At 39.6% G+C, this 26902-nt stretch overlaps 1 long non-coding RNA gene across 3 annotated transcripts in view; it reads right to left on the bottom strand.

The window, feature by feature from the left end:
* Positions 1–2742: 2742 nt before the first annotated feature.
* The window catches only part of LOC131139352 (uncharacterized), a 93849-nt gene continuing 69689 nt past the window's right edge, over positions 2743–26902 (bottom strand). For 2 of the 3 annotated variants that reach the window (XR_013629663.1, XR_013629661.1), the window contains exon 5: positions 12626–13269. This is a non-coding gene — a long non-coding RNA (uncharacterized LOC131139352). Of the gene's footprint in view, positions 5381–12625; positions 13270–26902 lie in introns of those variants that run through there. The other variant, XR_013629662.1, reaches the window with a different exon arrangement.

The following is a 26902-nucleotide window of genomic DNA, read 5'->3' as shown; positions in this document are numbered from 1 at the left end:
TACTTTACAGTGTCATTTTTAAAATGTTGTCCCATGAAAGGATATCATACTATCATACTTACCTGAATTTTTCACTTCACACATTATAAATCCACACTGAAAAAATTCCACAAAATATATACTATATATGTGACTATGCTGTTTGTCACACATCTCCGGCCAAAATGTGACTTTTAATACATATTGTTAAAATGTTCACAACATCGCTACCATGCAATCCGAACCAAACCTTTCCCTGCAGATTGTAGCATGTCCATAATATAGAAACATAAGTCAAATGAATATAGGCAAGCTTGCAGCTGCATGAATATATTCATAGTTTCTCTCAATGCAGCATTAGCACCTGCTTTAAAACTTTATATGACAGCAGCCTTACTGTATATGAATTAATAGGCACTTAAATCAGATTGTGATTGCCGCACTAAAAACAATATTACAACCTCGGAAAGGATTCCTCATGGCTGGAGGCAGCTCATCATTCTTTGGCCTGCACGTTGATGGTAAGTAAGTCAGGGTGCAACATGTACATGAGAGACCCCCCCCCTTTGTAGGACTTTGCATATTTACTGGCTATGAATCTCAGACTTATTTCCACTTTTTAGCCTTTTTACTCTCTTTTGCTTTCTTTGGCATTCATGCTATTTCTTCTGGCAGCCTTCTCACGGCTACTTTCATTTTCTCGCATTCCGTCGTCTCTTGATCCTAGCTCCTTGCGCTCACCCGCCGCTTAATTAAAGCATGTATTATTAATGCGGCTCTATCTTTGTCCATCCTTCTTCCGCCATACATATGACTGCTACATTATGTTTAAATTGTTTTGGTGTAATTCCCTTTTAACATCCCTCGTGTAATCAGTGTTTGCAGAGGCGAGGGAGGAGGGAAAAAAAAGTGTCCGAGATCACAGGCTTGTATTGGAACTTCCTGTTAGATGTGCGCCTTGCTCACTTATAGGCACTGTAATTAGGCCTGTTTTACAAGTCAAATCAAAATGGCTCCATTCTGCACAATATGAGCTTTAATAAAAAAGAACTTGTCAGTTGCGTGCAGTCGGCTGCTTTTGCCAAACCCCAGGGAAAGAGCCGCAACACTTCAGTGCTTATAGCCTTTTGATAACGGCCACCATTTCCCACTGGAAGCCATCAAAATCCACAATTAAAGACTTGTGGGATTTTTAGCGTTCGCAAACTCTGTTTCTCCTTGTAATAGGATTTTTATTTTTTCAATATCTCTTCGTGTCATTTCATTGGTTTTGCTTTTTTACAGGCTTTATTGACCTGTAATATTAAACAACTTCCCACGTGTCTGGCTGCATTCAGTTTTGCTTGATTTGCCATAAAAGTAGCTGTGAAGGGGCTCATTTGTGGCTTTAACAATTAGAACAGTATTTTTTGGGAGGGGGAGTGGGGGTGTGGGTGGGGGGTCAGGGAAAAAGTCCTTTTGCTGTGGAGAGGATATGATGTTAGCAGTTTTATGTCAACAGTTCAAAAGTAATTAGTTCAGTATTAATAGTTAATGAGTAGGTTGTTATAATGTAGGACAGTGTTTACTGTATTAGAGGGAAGTTGAAAACAAGATAAGGATATTTCGGTTATGTTTTTTTTTTTATGCACAAGATTAGACACATGCAATCCAGAAAATGATATGTAAATGTCACAAAAAAGTGGGCTAATAAATTGACAATAAAAGCACAAATACTGCGGATTTCAGAAAATAACAGAATGATACATCACTCTACAAGAAGCAATGAAGTCTGTAAAATTAAATAATTAAAGAAAAATCCAAAAATCGTTAACTACAATAATGAAAATGGTAATATTAATGATGATTATAATGATGGTAATAATGATAAAGATTATAACAATAATGATAATAATGATAATAACAATAATAATATTACAATGATAATAATAACAGGGGAAAACAAGACAGTGGCATGAACATGATTATATGTATCTTCAGCCTACTCCTTTCGCCAGCCAATCACAGGGCACATATAGACAAACAACCATTCACACTCACATTCATACCTATGGACAATTTGGAGTCGCCAATTAACCTAGCATGTTTTTGGAATGTGGGAGGAAACCGGAGTACCCGGAGAAAACCCACGCATGCACGGGGAGAACATGCAAACTCCACACAGAGATGGCCGAGGGTGGAATTGAACCCTGGTCTACTATTAGTGAGGTCTGCGCGCTAATCACTCGACCAACGTGCCGCCGCTTTAAAAAAAATACAAAAAAAAAATAAAAATAAAAACCTTTTCAAAAGACACACTTTGTAGTTTCAATGACTTTTAAGACAGTCACCATGACAACATGCTGTTGGCTCTTTTAAGGGAACCGGTTCTTTTGGTTCGGCTCACTAAAAAGTGATGGCTCTTGCTGATTTTTTACCAAACTATATCCATACATTTGCTATGCCGTTTCTCCTCACTATAGTTGTGGGGGTATGCTGGAGCCTATCCCAGCTGACTTCAGGGCAGACGCTGGGTACACCCTGGACTGAGTGTTGCAGTGATTAATGTGTACATTAAGTGGTTGTTACAATACGCTACTGTAACAGATTGCCCACACATGCAGGCAAGTTACAAATGTCAGATTGAAGGTTTGGTGCCTTGCTCAAGGGGACCTCTGACCTCTGGATGAGTATAAAGTGGGATTGCAGGGGGATTGGTCCTGGGTGCCCATTTCACATGCAGGGACGGCTGTGACACCTCTAACTCGGTTTAGGGATTTTAGGGATTTTGTTACCAACTGCCTGGACCTGGTGGTCCTGTTATTTGCCATTCCCTGGTCTTGTTTTGGTATTGGTATATGGTTGGGTGCCTCTAATGTCTACTATATTGGGTAATGTAAACGTGACAATAGGGGTGTTAGTTTATGTATAGGGCTCTAATAATGTTACTTACTATACTTAGAAGGTTGTTTTTATGACACGGGGAACGTAACATATTTAAGGAGGACACAGAAGGTGAAAAAATCAAGTCACCAAATTATTTTATTGTAAACTGAACAATAAATGAAAACCCCTTTCATGACCAAATAAAGATGCGCCAACCCAGGAAAACCTAAAGACGGTGAGGTAAAAATTCCAAACCTATACTTGACCGCCATCCTGTCACCTCAGTGCTACCCAAAACGAGGGAAAGACACAACTAAAAATCATAAACAGAACCAAAACCAAAACAGCAGTCGGTCACATCAAGGCAAACAAGAACTAAAAAATAGTCGAAAAAAAGAAACTGCATATTTAACCATTTCTGTTTATGAAAAAAATGGTGTCCACACAATCTTGTATTAAAAAAAAAACATCCACACATAACCGCATAGAAGCGATGGATAAAAGTGAGGACCGTGAAATTCTTGCGCCATTCCTCCAGAAGCACAACTTCCATCTTCCACCAGCTGGCAGTGCGTCCCGGTCTTACCCAAAACCGGCGTCGGAGCCTGTTACAAGGAAGATATCTTGGACGTGGAATGATTATTTGAGAGAAAATGTCCGACCTAAAAGTACTTCTTCACCTCTGCTCTTCAAGATGATGCAGCATTTGGGAAACACAAGCAAGCAAAAAGCGCTTGAACAATTGCTACAACCAACACAGATCTAATGGCATCCATGTTGTTTGTGAAGTAAACACAGGTTGCGTTGAAATGTAAAACTCTGGTTATTTACATCCATACCCAAACACATCGCCGGATTTTTTTCCAAATCTTCACTTTTGTCCGGAAGTTTTGAAATCTTCATTTTTAGTGCCAGATATCTGCGGCCTCGTGTGGATGATCATTCATTCATTCATTCATTCATTTTCTACCGCTTTTTCCTCACAAGGGGGTGCTGGAGCCTATCCCAGCTGTCTTCGGGCGAGAGGCGGGGTACACCCTGGACTGGTGGCCAGCCAATCACAGGGCACATATTGACAAACAACCATTCACACTCACATTCACACTCAGATGCTCCCTGCTTAAAAACAAACCCAAGATCAGTTTAAACATAACAGTCATTAACATGTTTTTTATGCTTTATGAAAATATTCCAATTGTAAGAAATATTTGTGATAAACAATTACTGTATTTCCCTTTGTCTTCTGTATGCCAAACTATAATTATTCTATGCATTAATAACCCAAAAAACCCAGGCTTCACTGTCCGGAGCGTTGGTTAAGAGGACGCTACAGGCTCGTATGAATGAAGTCATTAGATTCCTGTCAAAGGCACTTTCCTCTTACCTCCTGTAACCATCATGTCTAATGAAATGGCGTTGACGTGCGACCATTTATCACTGGCAAAGCCGTTCTGGTCCAGCATTATCGATTCAAGACGGCCAATTGGCCGGGACAACGCTGTAAACGGGATGATTTAAAACCTACATCCTTCATTGTCACCTGATGGGTGCAGAATGAGACCGTAAGAGGCAGAATGAGTGTAATAACAATAAATAAAAAGGGAATCTGACAGACAGACATAGGCTGTCGATAAGATTCCGGGACGTCCTGCAAATGATTACCAGGAAGTGCACATGATTAGTGTGTGGACAGGTTTTGAAAAGTGTACTGTGGGGAGAAGTTCTCCCTTTTACTGAGACGGATGATGCACTTGAGTAATGCACTGCATCTTCATGTCGACGAGAAGGTATCGCCGAAAGACTATGATGGCTTGGTAATATTATAAAAGGGCGTTTAAATATTTTTAATTTGTCAGCGAGGCCCCTCCCTTGTCCCTGCATTACCCTGACAACCATCCTTCATCAACTGAATGACTGCATTATTCATCAGCACTAATTATTTTCACATAACATCTGCCCTGATATATTTAACCTCCACATTACACCAGGGATAATGGCCTTGGAAAATTGAATTGCAAGAAAGAAGTGGAGTTGGAAAGCTCATTTAAAGAACATAAGAGGGAGAAAAGAGAGTGAGGATGGGATGAGAGGGCTTTTGAAGCAATTGGAGAGGGAGAGAGAGAAAGGGGGGGGGGGTGACAGCAAAGACTGTTAAGCACTTTGGGACAAGGGGCCCCAGAAGTGACAGGACATTTGTCCCTGTCTCATTTGCATGCTAAGAGAAGGGCCCGGTGGGTCTACGTCAGGTTTAAGATAAACCTTGACACCCTGCTGGTTCATGTTAAAATTAGCTCCCACTGACCTGACACACGACCTCAACCGTTAAAGGAGAAACACCTGATCTGGAATGCGCACACGACTCCTTCACTGCTGTCTCCATCTTGCCCACCTCCTCTGTCTTCATCTCGCGGGGACCTCACCCTCATCACCAGGGAGACGGAAGTCACCCAACTGGGGACGACAGGCTCACTGGTGTGGCTGTCGGCTCGTGTACTTCACCAGGAAACTCACTCAGGCCACTTGGTGTGCCGCCATTCTGACAAACAGTGGACAAAAACAACCTTCATATTCATATTCATATTCATATTCAGTTGGACATTTCAGCAACATTAAAAATGCTATGCTTTGCTATGCTTTACCGCTTATCCTCACAAGGGTCACAGGGGATGCTGGAGCCTATCCCCGCTGTCTTCGGGCAAGAGGCGGGGTACACCCTGGACTGGTCAGTCTCGGAGTTATGCCTCCATTTTGTATGCATTCTTGGTTGAGGTTAGGTCAGCCATAAATTTCAACAAATTAAGTTCAGAAACATTCATTCATTTTCTACTGCTTTTTCCTCATAATGGTTGGGGGGGGTGCTGGAGCCTATCCCACCTGTCTTTGGGCGAGAGGTGGGGTACGCCTTGGACTGGTCGCCAGCCAATCACAGGGATATCATATAGACAAACAACCATTCACACTCACATTCATACTTTTGGACAATTTGGAGTCACTAATTAACCTAAGGGTTTTTGAAATGGGCGGCACAGCGGTCTAGTGGTTAGCGCGCAGACCTCACAGCTAGGACACCAGGGTTCAATTCCACCCTCGACTCCAAATTGTCCATAGGTATGAATGTGAGTGTGAATGGTTGTTTGTCTATATGTGCCCTGTGATTGACTGGCGACCAGTCCAGGGTAGGCAGCTACCCTGGGATAGGCTCCAGCACCCCCCATAACCCTCGTGAGGAAAAAGCAGTAGGAAATCAATGAATGAATGTTTTTGAAATGTGGGAGGAAACGGGAGAAAATCACACGGGGAGAACATGCAAACTCCACACAGAGATGGCCGAGGGTGGAATTGAACCCTGGTCTTCTCACTGTGAGGTCTGCGTGCTAACCACTCGCCCGCCGTGCAGCCAGTTCAGAAACAATTTGGGGTTATTTGAAATCATCAGTATAAAAATGTGAATTCTGGAAAAAGAAACGTGTACTGAAATGACCTGTCATTAGCGTAATATAAGGGCAATGGCCCACACTTCCTTCTATAGTCTTCCTTCTAGCTGGCATTGTGCATGAACGAGTTCAAAAGAATGCATTCATTGTTCATTTTTCAAAGAACATTGAAGTTAACGCAATGTATTTGTAAATAAATAAGTTGAACATGAATTCCTACTGTTGTGAACTACTCACAACAGTAGACCTCTGAACCCAGGTATCATGGATTATGGATTAATATACTGTATATTATCAGTGGGCTTCTGACAAAGAGAAACAAAACTTCATGAGGTCACTAAATATGAAAGGCAGCACGGTGATGATGATGATGTAATAGATGGACTGGACCATAGTGGCCGTGGAATGAATACCTCTCTCACAATGTCAATGAAAATTGATGCAATCTTTGAAACGGCAGCCTTTTTGACATAGCTCATGTATGGCGGCATATTAAATTGTGCAGCCGTATATCATGTCCACATGCTATTTTATTTGACCGATAAAATGTACTTTGGTTGTCATTAAGCACATTATTCTTTTGCCGTGTTTGCCAGAGTGATGTTGCAAAGACGTTCATCTCCAGGCTATGTGAGCGAGCTGCTTTGTATGCTTGATGCTAGGTAATTGCAGTTCATTTCAACTGGGAAAAAATAGGATTCTTGCGCCTTTTTGTGTTTAGAAGCCCAGAAGGCAGTGCTCTCTTTGTGTTATTGTATCTGTCTCTCTGACGTTTAGATTTGCCTTTTAAACGCAACATTTTTCAAAACTGGCATTCCTTCATATATTTTCTACAGGCGGCAAAATTATCTTTTGACATTCCAGTCTGTGTTCCTATCAAGTGTGTCATTTTTCCAACCTTAAGCTGTTTTCCTTAATGATGATGTTATCTCACGCTATGTGCAAAAATGGCAGCGTCTGAGCATCATCTTCACCAGGAATGCCCAAAGAAGACTTGCCATAAATGGCGAATCATTACTTGGATGTTTTGCCTGAAACAAGAAGAGAAGTCACAGCTCATTTGCAGACAAAGAAAAAAAAACAAAAGGACATATTTGTCACATGACTGTGAATTATATGCGGAATAAGTAACCTCTAACGGCCATATACTTTGATGGCTTTTGATGGCTGCTGAGAGTGTGTGCTTGTCTCACTGAGGAGTAATGATGTCCTCACTGAATGACGGCCATGTTCATCCTCAAATGACTCCTTTGGATGGCTGGAATTTTCCCATTACTGCTCTCTGGTGCCTCGCAATGAACCTTTACCTAGTCCGAAAATGAGTGCGCTATCCCTAAATAATTTCCTCAACAAAGATGGTGCTTTGCATTATGAAATATTCAGAACCCAATTTTCCTTCTCTATCAGACTTTGGAGAGCGCCATAATTACACAATAATCCATAATGTAATTCATTTTGCTCGCTTTGGGAATTGGAGTCTCTGTCACAGTAAATATGTTGGGGAAAATGGAAGGATGTTGGAATTGTGGAATAATTATTTCTACTCCTTTTTTTTTTTACATTATGTATGGAACATATTATTTTTAGGCAGCACGGCAGTCCAGTGGTTAGCGCGCAGACCTCACAGCTAGGAAACCAGGGTTCAATTCCACCCTCGGCCATCTCTGTGTGGAGTTTGCATGTTCTCCCCGTGCATGCGTGGGTTTTCTCCGGGTACTCCGGTTTCCTCCCACATTCCAAAAACATGCTAGGTTAATTGGCGACTCCAAATTGTCCATAGGCATGAATGTGAGTGTGAATGGTTGTTTGACTATATGTCTTTCTGGAGCAATTTCATGACAACAAGGGAATTTGGTTGAAGCAGCATGGTGGATGTGGTTAGCGCCCACACAGTGTGTGTTTCCTCCCACATTCCAAAAACACTCCAAATTGTCCATAGGTATGAATGTGAGTGTGAATGGTTGTTTGTCTATATGTGCCCTGTGATTGGCTGGCAACCAGTCCAGGGTGTACCCCGCCTCTCACCTGAAGACAGCTGGGATAGGCTCCAGCATATAGAAAATGGATGGATGGTAATTGGTCAATTGATTGACGTTATACTTCTTGCAGCCACTAGTGGGCATACTTCAACAGTATCTGGACATTACTATCATTTTGTATAGTTTATTTTTTTGATATTTCTCAGTATTTGCACGCAATTGAAATTTGAAACGCTCAAAAATGTATTCCACTAATATACATAATGATTTATAGTTTGCCCTGTAGTAGCTGCTACTGTAAGTATAAGAAGTTTTTTTTGTAGTACAAAACACTTCAGACAGCACTACATCACCATAAGTTATGTAAGAAAATGGGCAATAAAAGTCCATTGTGTACAGGCTTTATTGTCAATAAAAGTTAAAAGGGAGTGCTTATGTTTTCAGTGTTGAATTATTGTAACTCCGCCTCATTGTGTGTGTTTATGTCTGTGAGTATAAAGTGTATTGTAGTTGAGGGTTTAAACTGCCGTCAGTCTCAGTCAGATGATATTAAGCAGCAGTTGAGGCGATAGCTTTACAAAAAGCTCTACATATCGAAAATAAGATGGTCGCTATTTTGATTGGCTGTGTACTGTTGTACATTTTTAAAATACATTTGATATATTGCAATAGTGCAACTGCACGTCAAGTTTTTAAAGTGCCATAATAGTTAGTAAGCATGCAGTACAAAATACCAGCATGCTAGTTCTTATTCATTGACACACAATGCATGCATGGTCATAAAACAGGGGTCTCAAACACACGGCCCCACTAGTTTGAGGCCACCGCCTTGAAATGAAAGTTTAATGTTAGTGCGGCCCGCGTAAGTTTGATATGGATGCTGTATGGTATCATGTACCCAGAAAAAATGATTACGTTTGATTAATGTTCATGTTAAAGGTTAAATAACTGTTAATAGTTATACTCCCTATCCGTGTGGAAGTGGTACGTTTTTGGCTTTTTAAGTTTAAAGGAAATAACTTGAAGGCTACCGTTTAGGTCGCTAGCATTCTAGTTTGCGAGTTAGCATGTGTCTCAAGACCCTGCAGTTGCGCAATATGTTGTAAATAAAAAGAGTATAAATGTGACTATAGTCGTGTTTTGTCATGTCTACAGGGCTCTAATAATGCTTTGTTCATTTTAATTTGAAAAAAATAATTTGTCTACCCACCAACTATATGTGGTTTCTTAAGTTTTTATTATTTGCCGTTTTATTATTATTATTATATTTATTTATTTATTACTGATTGATTGATTTTCTTTATTCTTGATTTATTTTTCATCTTATTTTGTGCAGAAAAATAAAAATTAAGATATTTGAGAACAGTGGAATGTTTTATCAGAACTTTTATTGTAGAAAATCGGAACCAAAGCACTGAAAAAGTTTGTATATTTTTCTGTTTTTAATAAATGTGTTTTTTTTTTTTGGAAAACCTGATGCGACCCAGCCTTGCCCAGACCCTAGCTCCAGTGGCCCCCAGGTAAATTGAGTTTGAGACCCCTGTCATAAAATGAACATGTTAGTTATGTTAGAAACATCCAGATGAACGGAAGGGAGCGTTCAACCTTGTGCATTCCATCTGATGCTCATCTTATTAGTCATTTTTCAAGTTTTGTCATTGTAATCAAATTCTGACACCCTTCATTTTCTTGATATATCAATTTACGGTGAACTCCCATTCCACAAAGTATTCCTGAATACTTTCCTTGGAGGAGGTGTAATTTAAATGGCATCAGTCACCGTGCCCCTGCATGAATAAGAATTATGTCCACACTCGTATGTCATGTGGCGGAGGACGGAAAGGAGTGCTGTAATTCATCAAATGTTATCAAGCTAATTATAATGGGAAATATAGTGGAAGACTCCCCTTTCTGCTTCAATTAAGAACAGATTAGCAACATTATCAGCCATGTTAATCTTGCTCAGAATAGTTGACCATTTGTCAAGACGAATAAAGCCATGAGAAATTGAACTTAATATGCAAACTAATATTTTGTGAGTATATTATTTGACAATCATATAAAAAATACAATGAAGCAACAATTGCCACTAGTACTTGGAAATGCTCTATTAATTCCCAAAGTGTTGGCATTGTGTGTCATGTCTGTCTGCAGTGTGGGTCCCCTATGACACCCGTCCCCCAGCCTGCTACACATAGGGGACCCTAATTCGATTCTTATGTGTATTTAATGCATTAACTGACTTTGGTCCTGGGAGATGATTATTTAATTAGTTAAGAAGACAATAAGAATCCCGACTGAAACTCGCACGTCTGTAAGATCATCCACATTACGTCTTCTATGCAAGACCATACTGATTGGGGATAAAGAACGTCTGCTTAGGGTTCAGTCATTTGAATGTTTCCTTGTGTTCTAATGAGGACAAACATCTGGACCTATCTCACACTGAGGGGCTGTGATGGATGTGACCCCCGTGGTCAGGCCTTGGCCCCTAAACCCACCAGGACACATAGAGCAGAAGCGCAGCTCCTGTTAAAAGCGCTGCACGGCAACATAAATCGGTCCTAGTGCGTCTTAACTGTCCAATTTGCATGCCCCCTTTCACAAAGAGTCTAACAACACAACCATGCATGCATGCAGATGAAAATGCTGTTCTGCTCAATTCAACTTTGCAGGAAAATCACACTGACAGAGTGAAAGATGGAACTTTTTTTGTAAAAATGAGGAAAAAAAGGAAACAAAAAGACGGAGAAAATGAAGAGGAGATGTCCACTGGGAGAAGGCAAGATAAAGAGGGTGGTGGGATGGGAGTCTGGGTAGTTTTATCTGGTGGGCAGGGAGGATCTGTCTCTGTTAGAGGGAACATGCCCCTGTTATTAAAGCCATTTATCACTGGCTGAATATTCCCCCTTTAATAGGCTCTGTCGTTAATTACCTAACTTTGTCAAGATAGGGAGTCAGGGGCTCTCTGTTCTCTTGGTAGGCACACACACACGTACACACACACACATGCATGTACACGTATCATATCATCAGGTGATGGTACACCTTTCGCACATGCAGAAGCAGACATGCTCATACATGCTGCTCATCAGAGGCTGTCAGTCTGGCCATTGGTCCAAAAATAAAAGACACAACCTATTGCAATTTTTGTTGTGAAGATCTCAGGGTACTGATACTGTTGTCAAGGTTGTTATCATGATGAGCATAATAATCAACTCACTGGTTAGCTGCTCATTAGCAATATGTGTCAGGATGAAAATGGTGATTTGAAGAAATTGATGCAAAATCGAGTACACTACTTGGTTGCAACCAGCAGAGGTGCCCTTGATTTGGTTTAACATGAGCAATAATCGATTAATTGCTGGTTAATTATCCCCATAACCGCTGAAATTTAGGCTATGTGCACACGAGTACAGATATTTTTTTTAATGAATAGTTTCGGAAAACTGCAGCCAGAAATGAGATTTTTAAAAACTCAGACTTGTGTGTACAGGTAAAATTGAGCTTTTTGGCTCACCCTAGACTGGTCGCCAGCCAATCACAGGGCACATATAGACAAACAACCATTCACACTCACATTCATACCTATGGACAATTTGGAGTCGCCAATTAACCTAGCATGTTTTTGGAGTGTGGGAGGAAACCGGAGTACCCGGAGAAAACCCACGCATGCACGGGGAGAACATGCAAACTCCACACAGAGATGCCCCAGCGGGGAATCAAACTCCAGTCTCCTAGCTGTGTGGTCTGCGTGCTAACCACTCGAACACTGTGCAACCATATTGACAAAGACAATATAATGCGCGACCAAGTCAGCTGTTGTTGCTTTACCAGGTTTCTGATTGGCCAGAATTATTTGCAGCTGTTGAATTTTTTTGGGAAAAACTCCACTTGTGTGGATGGTGTTTTTATTTTTATTTTTTTTAACACCGGGCTGGAATTTAGCAGGTATCCATTGCTGTAACCTCCAACATATGCGTGTCAATTCTTATAAATTGCTCTTTATTCTTTGTGAAATTAACAGCAGAGGAAACTCATTCATTCATTCATTCATTGTCTACCGCTTTTTCCTCACGAAGGTCGCCTATCCCAGCTGTCTTCGGACGAGAGGCGGGGTACACCCTGGACTGGTCGGCACATATAGACAAACAACCATTCACACTCACATTCATACCTATGGACAATTTGGAGTCACCAATTAACCTAGCATGTTTTTGGAATGTGGGAGGAAACCGGAGTACCCGGAGAAAACCCACGCATGCACGGGGAGAACATGCAAACTCCACATAGAGATGGCCGAGGGTGGAATTGAACCCTGGTCTCCTTAGCTGTGAGATCTGCACGCTAACCACTCGAGCGCTGATATGGAAAAATGAACAAAGCAGTGCTGACAAATATGATGATAAGAGACTCAGAGAGGACTGCATAATAGAGAGTTGTTTCTCCAACACGACTGATTAAGAAGAGGTAAAGTGTGTGCACAGATTCCCACATGCGCCATGCAGCACAAGAAGAGTTTAGTATGTGTCCCAGTAGGATTTCCTCTAGTGTCCCATCATTTACATTGCAGTTATCTGAAGCGAGAAGGAACACAAGGCGGTGTGACAACCACCGCCATTGATCCCTTTCGCCTGATTAGCTTCCCGGTCAAAGCAAACTAATCAGATCCATCGATCATGCAACACTTTTTAACGCTCCCCGCAGCAATAATATGAATTTTCTCAAGTCAAATTATTGGTTATCTGTTGAGGAAGTGGCTACAGACATTTGGGATTTCAAGATTTCCTATGAGGCACTGAGAGTCACTATCGGCTGATTTTTGAAAGCATTTAGCATCGCTGCAGTCACGGTGATAAAATGCTATTTCATTACCTGAAGAATTGCCATCATTGCTGTAAACTTGATTTGCTGCGCTCATAGCAACAAGAGGTGTTACTCACTTGTGTTATGAGAGCTTCATCACAGGATTTGCTACTTTCACTTTTGTCCAGAAGAGGAGGCTGTGTTCCCTGCAAACAACAGGAGGTCTCCAGTTAGTAATGCATCCCAGAATCTTCATCATTAGGGGAGAAGAACATGGAAAAGCATGGTTTGGAATAAACCTGGAAGTATTATACATAAAAAAATCATTTATTCTTTATGTTATCATGTTGCCCCCCAAAATTAATATTCCCTTGCAGTTCTGGCATCTTAAAAATAAGAATTCAAATATACAAAGCTTAACAATCGTTCTCTTCCTTAAGAAACACATCATAACATCCACATTTCCCTCCGACATTTAAAGGTCAATAATGTTATTTCTAAGCAATCTGTATGTAACTGTGGGAAAACTGTTGATTTTTGTTAATACTTGGGTTGTTTATATTGTTTATTTTTCTATATTGTGTATTTTGTACTGCTTAACTGACTCTGTACTCTTGCTGCTGTGCAATACAAATTTCCCCACTGAAGGACGAATAAAGGCATATCTTAATCTTAATCTTAAACATAAACATGAACTCAGTAACACCACATAAACTGTCCAACTGGATGCTGATTGAGATACTATAAAATACATTAAAAAGTGTGGCACCTGACCAGTTCACATGTGAGAGTGCTGAAGTAAAAATACTACAAAAACTACAAAAACATTATATTGTTAAATTAATATATCTACAATAGTGTCAATTAAAAGTTAGCATTATTCTTTTTGAAAAGGCTGATTTTTTTATGCAACTTTTGTCTTATGTATTTTCCCCCTAAATGTTTTTTATTGGTTGTTGTCAGTGTGACAAGTCTAAAGACAGAGCATCCTCTAATTGATTATAGATGTCATTTTCATTATTGACGGTAGGGGGCGGGGTCCATACATTGATTAAACTTCCATTCTCTCCACGACCAAGTAATTGTGCTGTGATGCCAATAAAGCACCCAGTGACACACAGTGACACACAGTGACACACAGTGACACACCACTTTTGTTGCCTGGGCATCCCTTGTACCTTACACCGCATCTGAAGACTCAAAGGATGCTTGGCTTACATCATCAAACTGAGATCCTCCTGTTTACATCTAAATAAGCTCCAGAACCAGGAGTGAACATCTGCGAGACACGACACCTTTGTGATATGTGTGCTTGTGCAATGGCAGTGATCAAACATTCCGATAGCATAGCAAATCCCTTCCTGTCTGGCAAGGCCTGAGGCTAAACATCAGCACGGTGCGTTGGAGCTCGACTTATGACAAAATGTAAATGTCTACATTCTTGTCTGCTTTATTGTTGCCTGTCACTTGGCTTTAGCTGCTTATCCATCTTGTGGCTTTTTGTTGGAAACATCTACCAGTGAGCCAATGTCATTTGATCCTTGACTTGTACTCCCCAAATAATAGGACTTTCTTTTTTTTAAAGCATTTTGCCTGTTAAAGCAGGTTGTCAGAAAGGTGCAGCCATTTACGGAGAACATTGTTTCTATTAGCTTAAAGAATTATGTAATATTCACATAGAGGGATAACAAATATTATGAATCATCTTTCTCAACTAGGCGGCACAGCAGTCGAGTGGTTAGCGCGCAGACCTCACAGCTAGGAGACCAAGGTTCAAATTCCAGCCCAGTGTTAAAAATAAAAATAAAAACACCATCCACGCAAGTGGAGTTTTTCCCCCAAAAATTCAACATCTGCAAATAATTCTGGCCAATCAGAAGCCTGGTAAAGCAACAACAGCTGACTTGGTTGCGCATTATATTGTCTTTGTTTGTCAATATGGCTGCACAGTGATCGAGTGGTTAGCACGCAGGCCACACAGCCAGGAGACCGGAGTTCGATTCCCCGCTGAGGTATCTCTGTGTGGAGTTTGTATGTTCTCCCCGTGCATGCGTGGGTTTTCTCCGGGTACTCCGGTTTCCTCCCACATTCCAAAAACATGCTAGGTTAATTGGTGACTCCAAATTGTCCATAGGTATGAATGTGAGTGTGAATGGTTGTTTGTCTATATGTGCCCTGTGATTGGCTGGCGACCAGTCCAGGGTGTACCCCGCCTCTCGCCCGAACACAGCTGGGATAAGCTCCAGCACCCCCCGCGACCCTCGTGAGGAAAGAGCGGTAGAAAATGAATGAATGAAGGATCTTTCTCAACTACTCTAACAAAAAAGGATGAAGAAACGAAGAACTCTTTCCATCAGGGTTGTCCAAAACTTTTTCCACCAAGGGTGTCACAAGGGCGGCACAGCCGTGTGTTAGAATCCTAAAGCAGACAGACATGAAGTGAGATCAAAAAAGGTTTACTGAACAAAAAGCACAAAAAATATGTGATGCAAACGGGTCAAAAAGTACAGCAGAAGGAGTCCGCAACACGGGAAAAAGTAAAAAAAAAAAATCACAGCACAAGCTGGGTGCAAAGCAACACACCAAAAGGTACAAGGTACAAACATCCATCTATTTTCTATTCTGCTTGTCCCCACTGGTGTTGCAGGCTGGAGCCTATCACAGCTGAATTTGGGCAAGAGGCAGCATACATCCTAGACAATGAACCAGCATCATAGGCCCTGTCCACATTCATTCATTCATTCATTTTCTACCGCTTATCCTCACAAGGGTCGCGGATGTGCTGGAGCCTATCCCAGCTGTCTTCGGGCTGGAGTGGTCACCAGCCAATCACAGAGCACATATAGACAAACAACCATTGACACTCACATTCATACCTATAGACAAGTAACATTTCATTCCAATTGTCTATTTTAGTCCAAGTCTTTTGTCCCGTACTTCTACAAACAAACTAACATCATCCAGCATGTTATCCAGACACAAGTCCTCCACAGGTTGACCACTCCAAGGAAGTGCACGTCCCATCAGTATGCTTGCCCGTTAATCTCTCATGCACCCATCAACATTTAAGCAGGCTGCATGCATGATGGTGTGTGACTTAAAAGCCTGCCTCGTCACATCTGATTAGCGACTGCCTAATCACACAACTTCCTGTATACGTAAGTGGAGGAGGTGAAAAGCTGAGGTTGAGGCTCAGGAGATGAGGGGTCTCCGGTGCAAACATTGCTCACAAAATGAGAAGAGCAAAGCCTTTGCTTCTTTTTAGCTCCATTCACAATGTCTGTACTCTTGTGGCACTTCTGTTCAATAGAGCCTGCGTTAATAATTCCTGGCTTTTTACTGGAATTCTGAGACCCAAACCTTGATGTACCCATTTGCCTTTTAATGCTGCACATACAAATGTATGCTCTAATACAGGGGTCTCAAACTCTATTTACCTGGGGGCCACTGGAGCTAGGGTCTGGGTGACGCTGGGCCGCATCAGGTTAAAAAAAATAAAATAAAAATAAAAGTATATATATATATATTAAAAAAGATAATAATAATAAAAATAAATAAGAAAAATATTAATAAATATTAATTATATTAAATATGAATAAATATATAATATAATAGTCTTCAATGCTTTTGCTATACCCTCCACTTTTTCAGTGCTTTGGTTCTTTGCAAAAGCTCTGATAAAACATTAAATTATAATAAATTATGATAAATTAATTTTTATTAATTATTAAATTATTAAATAAATGTTTAATGTTAATTTTTATTTTTCAACACAAAATAAGATGAAAAAATAAATAAGCAAATCAAAAACCAAATGAAACAAGTGAAACAAATGAACAAATACATTTTTATTTATTATTAAATTATTAAATAAATGTTTAATGTTAATTTTTATTTTCCGACACAAAATAAGATGGAAAAATGAATAAGCAAATCAAAAAACAAATGAAACAAATGAAACAAATGAAACAAATGAATTTTTATTTATTATTAAATTATTAAATAAATGTTTAATTTTAATTTTACATTTTCAAAACAAAATAAGATGGAAAAATAAATAAGCAAATCAAAAAACAAATTAAACAAATTACACTTTCATATCGAGGCGGGGGCCTCAAACTGGTGGTCTCAAACTAGCGGCCCGCGGGCCGTGAGTTTGAGACCCCTGCTCTAATAAGATGTATCAAATATCCTGCTCTGTGTGTGGTTGTAGTGGTGTAGTATTGTTTATTATTGATATAATATTGAAGCATTTGTAATATTTTGCTTCCAACATTTACCTCCAGAGTCAAAATAGCAAAACAGTCAGTATGATGCAGTGAAGTACTACATCACTACCAAGTACAAGTCACTCACAGTAATTAACATGCAGCATATATTGACTCTCATTAGACTGCATTGGTTATAATGTTAAAAAACTTGTAGCTAATGCAATGGCTGATAGTTAGGTTAGAAGGGTTATGAATCAACACTTGTTGACCAGATGAGAAAGTGTTTTTGAAGCACAGTTTTATGACGCAGATGAACAACAGAGGCCCCTCAGAGGATGTGACATCAGATAAGAGAGATAGGAGGAGGCTAAAAGAGCAGCAGTGCAGCCGTAGCTCGTCACTCAGTTGCTCCCTGCATTGTGAAATATTGAACAGGTTTTGTTGTGCCTAGTTAAACATTCACTGATGTGACACAAACTGTGAACAATGCCATTTCACACGCATGGCAAGTCCTCCGTGTTTATAATTCATGATCAAGAGCTGCAAAAGTGGTGGTCCACATCACCATGCTGGAATAAAAGAACACCTTGAAAAAGAGTCAATTTGAAACAGTGAGAAAGAGCTACACTGTCGCTGACATTGACACACAGAGCACTTAGTATTTAGGATACTAAGGTACGCAGTACACATGCCAATATTGACCTCAGATGAAGATTTCTACCAATGAGGGCCGCCGAGTGGTTAGCATGTAGGCCACACAGTTAGGAGATCGGGATATTATTGTTTGATTAGGAAAAATAATGAAAAACATTAAAGGCTGCACGGTGGACGAGTGGTATCTCAGGCATCTCTGTTTGCATGTTCTCCTCGTGTGTGGGTTTTCTCCAGGTACTCCGTTTTCCTCCCACATTCCAAAAACATGCTAGGTTAATTGGCCACTCCAAATTGTCCATAGGTATGAATGTGAGTGTGAATGGTTGTTTGTCTATATGTGCCCTGTGATTGGCTGGCGACCAGTCCAGGGTGTACCCCGCCTCTCACCCAAAGTCAGCTAGCATATCCACGGCACTAGTGAGGATAAGCGGCATAGAAAATGGATGGATGCAGTTTGACTTTATTGTCATAATATTATCACTTTTTCCTCAACTTCCTCAATCATCACCTCTTCCTTACTTTTCACTTTCTTTTCATGCAAAGCTACTGAGGTTAGCACAACACACACAATTGTACCTTTATTTATTGATTGTACCTTTATTTGATTTATTTATTGATGTTTTCCAAACATTATAACTTTATTTTGTTTGTGATTGTTTCTAATAATATTACAACTTTTCTTTTTTTTGTAGTATTTCAACTACTAAAATGATATAATATTCCGACATTATTGTCAGAAAATTACCACTTTTTTCTCTTAATATTTTTTTACTTTACTGTTGTAAAATTATTGCTAATTTTTCAATTTTTTTTAATTAATTTTTACAAAAAAATTGCTGTCTTTTTGTAACAGTTTTCTTTTTAAAATGCTATTTTTTAGAATGGGCCAATAAAAAACAGCCACAGGCCTCAAATGACCTCCGATCCACACTTTGGATAGCCCTGGTCAGTGGTTGATTCTGTACTTCTTTGCTAACTAACACAGTTACACCACAAGCCTCTGCTTTTCTAATTGGAATGGAATGGAATGGAATGGCCTTTATTGTCATTATACAAGATGTACAAGGAGATTGGAGAGCTTCTCCTTTCAGTGCAGTAGTCAAGTTAAAAAAAAAGTATATAAAAGTAGAGTAAAAAAGACAATTTAACAAGATATATACAAGATATATACAAGATATCCAAACTATACACATAGTATTGCACAGGAGCATATGCAGGAGCAGACATATTGCAGATATATTAATTTTAGTGCAATAATAAATGGGTCATAGTGCAAATAATGACTGGTGTATACAGATGAGTAAGGTCACATATGAGTGTATTGTATTGGGTTGATGCTAACCAAGGTTCCACTATACTTGGGCATACAGGCATTTAGATATCCATATTAAGATGTCCAATATTAATTATTACTATTTAGCATTTACTAATGAAAAAGCCCCTGAAAATCCACAAATCTATCGAGGAAGCCTTGTAACACTCACACACACAATGCTTCTTGTAAAAGTCATGAGCATGAATTATGTATCGCTCTGGAGAATTTTATCTTTTCTTCTTTTAGTATGCCATTTTAGCTTTGTTTATTTTGGCAGAATTTGGTTATTTTTTCCCTAATAGTAGAATTTTTGAGTTTAACTAAAATGACTTGTTTTGTTGTGTATTAAAATTTAAATACTAACAAAGCCATATTGGGAGCTCATGCAAATGTATTATATTTGTGCTGGGCTGATATGTTTGGATTTTCATGGCAAAATGCTCTCATGATGCTCTCATAATGAATAAATAATTTCACCATCACGGTTGGGAATATAATTCCAACTGACATTCACTGAACATGTTTTTTAGAACATGTGGAGGTATGGGTCAGCAATTTAAACTGTAGATATGTGTGTGTGTGTGTGTGTCACGGACAAAACAAACCCAACGTGTAGCAGCTCAGGGACACTCCAACTATAATTGTGCAGGTGGCATTTAAGAAATACTCACACAACAGGGGTCAATTTGCCTTCAGGTCACTGAGAATGACATCATCAAACCACTATTAACGCTGCAAATAATTCCAGCGCTGCTGCCTCTTTGTATTGACAATGCAATCCCACAAAACAAGCAGGCAGCTGTGGGCTTTGCCCTCAATCTAAAAAACCATAACCTTGGAGTGGATAACAGAGAACATAGGAGAGCACCAACAATGAACAACTAAAAATGACACTGCAAACAATTCTGAGCGACCACTTCCTCCTGACTTCTAAGTACTCACCGCCCTTTCTTCTTTTTTTTTTTTTTTTAGCAGGGTTGCAGTTTGCTCTTTTACACACACGTCATTGCATCATACTCTGACAGGCCACGTCAAACAACCATTCACACTCACATTCATACCTATGGACAATGTGGAGTCACCAATTAACCTAGCATGTTTTTGAATGTGGGAGGAAACCGGAGTACCCGGAGAAAACCCCCACACACAGGGAGAACATGCACACAGAGATGCCGGGAAATCGAGTGCACTAACCACTTGTCCACCGTGCAGCCTTTAATGTATTATATCATTGTTCTTGCTAATCAAACAATAATATACAGAACATTGCAATATGCTGAGGCGCTGCAGTACTCCGGGTCCGGGTAGCCGGGGCAGCAGTGTCAGTAGGGAAGCCCAGACTTCCCGGTCCCTAGCCACCTCCTCCAGCTCCACCGGGAGGACACCAAGGCGTTCAGTGTGTCCTAGGTCTGCCCAGGGGCCTTTTTATCCAGGCTGGGCATGCCCAGAACACCTCGCCAGGGAGGCATCCGTGTGTGGACACTATGGAACTGCCTTAGAACTTTCGCCACTTAAGTGTCACCATGCTAACTGTTAGCATCTTGGAAGTTTGACTATTTTACTCCTGTTTAAAGGCCTACATACACATAGCATGATGTAGGAATGCTTTCTCTGCACTTTTGGTGTTAGCATGATATCCGTTAGCATGTTAATATTTTAGCTGTATTTCTCATATCTAAAGGCTAATCCAGACATGGCGTGATGCAGGGATATTGTAGGACCGCCTAGACACTTTGGCTATAGAGTGCCATCCCCCTAGATGCTAGCATGCCAATAGTTAGCATGGTTTTTTTTTTCTAAATTCCTCATGTAATGTACGCATGGCATTGCTCGGCGGTGTGGCACAGCAGACATCGGGCTTGAGGTTCAAAATTTTTGCAGGAATTTTCTCGTTATTAACTAAAATTGTGATAATATGTGATGCTTCTTTTGCAAATCAACTAGGGACTAGTTTAAAACTATTATTGACATACTACACCATAGTTAAAGCCAAGTGTTGTTAAAAAAAAAAGAAAAAAAAAAGATAAACATTGATTTGAATAAGTGAACCATATCTGATTGACTTGTTAGGCCCCTTCATTGAGCACACATTGTTTTTCCTGCTGTTTTTTTTTTTACAAGAGACAACCCGCCAAGCAGCATTGCAGTGCAATAAATGCACAGCCATCGTATGGGAGGTTATGGCACATGATCAATAGCCACAGTGACCCACTCTTCTCCACGTGCACCTTCAACCACATCACCACCTTTTCCCCCCAATCAATGAAACTCCCTGAGTAAATAGATCTGTCCCAAAGCTCGCTGCCCCTCACTGTAAGAGGATACGACTCTTCTTCCTCCTCCTTGTCTGAGCCAAGTCACACAGAGAAACCAGATACATTTCTCTCCAAGTTACCACTGAGCTTCTCCAATGTCATTTGAGGTAAGAGGGCTAAATAAAGCCCTGATACATCATCTGCATAATCTTCATCACTATCATCACTCATATGGCGTCCTCTGAATAGGTCATTGTAGAAATCCGGAATATATATGTTATATATGTTAGCTTCTTGGGTCAAACAGGCACCTGTGTAGAATTCCACACAGTCCTCTCTATCAATGCAATATTTTCCATTATTTTCATTCCTTCAAAGAATGTCAAAAGAAGGAGCTTGTTTTCTTTCTGTTTAGCAAAGCTTAGCATCAAGTGAAAGTGTTAGCTTCTTCCCTGGATGAGTCTTCATTTGGCGTACATATTTTAACTGTTAAATCATTGCAAAAATCAAATGTAATGGTAATGGTTTTATTTCATTTGAACATGCATCAGATTACAATTGAATGCATCACAAAATCAGTTCACTGTTCCACATGTCCAAAAGGAGTAGGAAGAAGCAAAGCTTATTAAATCCTACCCCTCCATCTGGTACTTTTACAATCAGTAACTGTTACATTTGTTCACTTCCTGCTTTCCATAATACAGTTTTTTTTTTAATTTTATTTTTTTAAATAATGCACCTCGTACTTCGGTCAATATAGTGATATATATAGCACATCATGACTGGTTCAAGACTCTTCATCCTTTATTATTTACATAATGTACTCTGTATTTACATCAAAAAAGATATTTAGTATCTTTCACTTCTCATCCATCACTGTGTTTGTCTGCTATATGATATATTTAATTGAAATGGCTGATCCCAAAAGCCAGTGATTTATAAAGGAAATATGATCAGGGGGTGCCCAAATGTTTTCATACCACTATGTATCGGCGCTCCTATACAAACAGACCATTCCAGAGTCCACAGCAGCACTTCTACGTGGCATGCAAATCACACATGATCACAACAGCATGCTAGCATTACTAGCATGTTTAGCAAGGAGTATGAGTGATGTCAGTCGTGTCTGAAATCTGAAACAAGCAGTGTAAAACTTGTCAAGCACAAGTTTCCCGTGGCGGCACAGAGCTGGTGAAGTTTTCCAATTTGACTAACATCATTGCACTTTGTGCGACGCCACTAAAAAAAAATTGCCTGCAATACAAAAAAACCCCAAAAAGTACAAAAAGTACATTTTCCTCAAACTTACTGTTGCTGACTGTTATTCTCTGTTTAAGTAGTATCACTTGGTTGAGCCTTTTCAATACACTCATATGTGACTTTACTAATCTGTATACCAGTCATTATTTGCACTGTGACCCATTTATCATTGCACTAAAATTAATATATCTGCAATATGTCTGCTCCTGCATATGCTCCTGTGCAATACTATGTGTATATTTTGGATATCTTGTATATATCTTGTTAAATTGTCTTTTTTACTCTACTTTTGTATACTTTTTTTTGCACTGAAAGGAGAAGCTCTCCAATCTCGTTGTACATCTTGTATAATGACAATAAAGGCCATTCCATTCCATTCCATTCTAACATCCCAGATGACTAAACAAGTAATACAAGTATGTATGGGCTGTGCCGATATTAAATTGGTTATTGGGACACACCTCGATACAGCAACACATTTTAAATTTGCAGACACACCTAAGAAGGGTATCACAAGATGATTTTTGGTGAAGACTAAGAAAATAAGCAGCGTAATTGTGTAGCGTTTCTTCATGAAGTACTATTGCCAAGTACTTGTGCGACATGCATACGACAGTGTTTACAGTCATCCTTTTGGATGTTGTGCACATCAGAAATTCAAAGTTATTCAAAGTGATGACAGCGACAGCACAGCGGCCTGAGGATAATCCTAATTTTATTGCTTTTTGTTATTGTTTGACTCATTATACAACAATATTATCTATTACATTCAAATCACATGAAAAATGTCCTTCTATTACATAAATACCTCAAGGTAAAGTAAGAATTTTTACTGTGACATGTCAACAGTGTGATTGCAACTTTCTTTGATGTGAAGTATTTCAGCAGCACTCAAAAGTGTGGCAGCTGTTTGTAAAAGGACAGATCCATCTATCCATCATCAGAGATCTTAAACACCGACTTACTCTTTTATTTAAGCTTCCATCTGGAAAGCCAGCCTGCTCAGACACGCCACCAAATGTGTCCTGTTTGATTCTTAATGAAATCTTCTCATGCTTCTCTTACATTTGGAACTTTTGAGACTTGAAATCTCAAACAGATTTATGACATATGTACATTGATACATCATATCTTCTAACAGACTAGTTGTAATTGTAAAATGTGATGCTAATCATCCACACTTTTCTCATTCTCTCAATCTACTAGTCATGAGCAGAAACCCTCAGGAACCCTTAAACATCAAAATGTTCATTCTTGCAACAAGCCAGCCAGAAACGGGGAGTTGCAGAGCAATCTATATGTCCCGTGACCCTTGGTAACATGTCTTTATGCTTGCTAATTACATTTGGGAACAACAAGTGAAGAGATGGCCTCTCCGGGCCGTTTGCTTTCACAAATGGTTCTGCTTAATATGCGAGATTAATAGAAAACTATGTAATCTTGTCCATGATTGAAGCTATGATCTGGTTACTGAGAAACATGATGGATGTTGAGGCACGTGTGCAGGACAGTCACCTTAACCCTTTCAAGACCAGATAGCTCTGCAGGTTATAAGAAAATGCTGCAGCAATTATAATAGATGTTTGAGGAGCCACTTGAATAATGGATATTGTGTGTGTGAAGTTTTTCACACCTTATTCATAAGTGTGTTTCAAACAAAGTTATCACTTTTATCTTTATGATACGTACAGTGAACTTTGAAAAAAATTGATTGGGTTTTTTAGTGGTGCCCTGTGATTGGCTGGCGACCAGTCCAGGGTGTACCCCGCTTCTCGCCTGAAGACAGCTGGGATAGGCTCCAGCACCCCCGCGACCCTTGTGAGGATAAGCGGTAGAAAATTAGTTTTTTGCTTGACATTTTGGAACGGATTGAAAATCGACTGGGTTGCACGGTGGTCATGTGGTTAGCGCGCAGACCTCACAGCTAGGAGACCGGGGTTCAATTCCACCCTCGGCAAACTCTGTGTGGAGTTTGCATGTTCTCCCCGTGCATGTGTGGGTTTTCTCCGGGTACTCCGGTTTCCTCCCACATTCCAAAAACATGCTAGGTTAATTGGCGACTCCAAATTGTCCATAGGTATGAATGTGAGTGTGAATGGTTGTTTGTCTATATGTGCCCTGTGATTGGCTAGCTCTCCCCCGCAGACAGCTGGGATAGGCTCCCCGCGACCCTTGTGAGGATAAGCGGTAGAAAATGAATGAATGAATGAATGAAAATCGAATACATTTTTCCCATAAAAATAATGTATATCAAATGAGTACAGAACTCAATACAAAGTTCAGAAAAGTAGTATCTTTAAATCTTAAGTTCATTTAGAGTGGTTACTACATACAAATATAGATCATCATGTCCTGTCATTTGTCTTTCTTTTACTAAAATACAGTAAAAATACGCACATTTCAGAGACAGCAGCAAATGGTCATTAATCATGATGAATTAATTTGAAAACTGATTAATCAAATTAAAGTGTATACATTACACACACTGGGACGGCTCGCTTTCCGCACTGTGTCTCACTTAGACCATTCCCTCTCCAACATTAACTGCAAACCGTTAAAACTTAATAGTGTTTCTCACATTATTCGGGCACTTTTTTTGCAGCCACACTAAATAAAAAACAGACTATTTTGTTATAATGTCTTGTCCTGAATGGCTCATCAGAGTATTGTGGAAAATGTGTATTTCGGGGAAGAAGGTATACAAATACAAAGTTGTTCATCATTGTGTGTGTATATTCTATGAACAAATAAACCACGCATACACATCCATACATCATACATACTGTACATACACACATTAAAAAATTAAATGAATCTGCCCATCATGTCCTAATGTGTGAATACTTTCAACAGGTCAACAAATCCTTTCAATACAAAACATGAGAAAGTTATGATATTTCATGCATGGTCTTCTCCACAGTGAATACTCCATGTGACACTATTCCCATGCAGACGCGGGTGTCAGAAGAAAGAAAGAAAGTCTAATAAAAGACTGATTCAATATGCAGCACAGGAGGCTCACTGAGTGGCTTGAGGATGTGAATTGCACGCCATGGCTTTTTTTGCTCTCAGCCCATTGAAAACCACGAAGAGAGTCCACCATTGTCACAGCATCTTCAACAGTTTGGTGCCGAGCTCCTCCCTTGAAGTACTATACCAGGGGTCTCAAACACGCGGCCCGCGGGCCAAATGTGGCCCGCAGGACACTAGTTTGAGGCCCCCGCCTTGATATGAAAGTTTAATGTTAGTGCGGCCCGCGCAAGTTTGATATGGATGCTGTATGGTATCATGTACCCAGAAAAAATTATTACGTTTGATTAATGTTCATGTTAAAGGTTAAATAACTGTTAATAGTTATCCTCCCTATCCGTGTGGAAGTGGTAAGTTTTTGGCTTTTTAAGGTTAAAGGAAATAACTTGAAGGCTACCGTTTAGGTCGCTAGCTCTCTAGTTTGCGAGTTAGCATGTGTCTCAAGACCCTGCAGTTGCGCAATATGTTGTAAATAAAAAAAGTATAAATGTGACTATAGTCGTGTTTTGTCATGTCTACAGGGCTCTAATAATGCTTTGTTCATTTTAATCTGAAAAAAATAATTTGTCTACCCACCAACTATATGTGGTTTCCTAAGTTTTTATTATTTGCGGTTTTATTATTATTTTTATATTTATTTATTTATTACTGATTGATTGATTTTCTTTATTCTTGATTTGTTTATTTATTTTTTATCTTATTTTGTGTAGAAAAATAAAAAGTAAGATATTTGAGAACAGTGGAATGTTTTATCAGAGCTTTTCTTGTAGAAAATTGGAACCAAAGCCAAGTTTTTTATTTTTTTTTTGTTTTTAATAAATGCGTTGTTTTTTTTTTGAAAACCTGATGTGACCCAGTCTCACCCAGACCCGAACTCCAGAAAATTTAGTTTAAGACCCCTGTACTATACAGTGTGGATGGTGGACTGCAAACAGGGGTACAGCCCAATAGTTATTTTGGTACCTTTACCTTTAAATATATGTACCATACTCGGAAAATATCACCCACAGCCACCCAAACATATGATACTGAATTGTACTGTTTCAGCTTAAGGACAGTACCAACAATGCACTGACTGGAGTTCCCTTGTAACGGAGATTCCTGGTCATATAAG

Source organism: Doryrhamphus excisus, linkage group LG13 (genome assembly GCF_037039965.1).
Source record: "Doryrhamphus excisus strain RoL-2023G ecotype Guam linkage group LG13, RoL_Dexc_Guam_v1.1, whole genome shotgun sequence".
Lineage (NCBI taxonomy): Eukaryota > Metazoa > Chordata > Actinopteri > Syngnathiformes > Syngnathidae > Doryrhamphus > Doryrhamphus excisus.
This window is presented reverse-complemented; position numbering and strand designations above follow the sequence as displayed.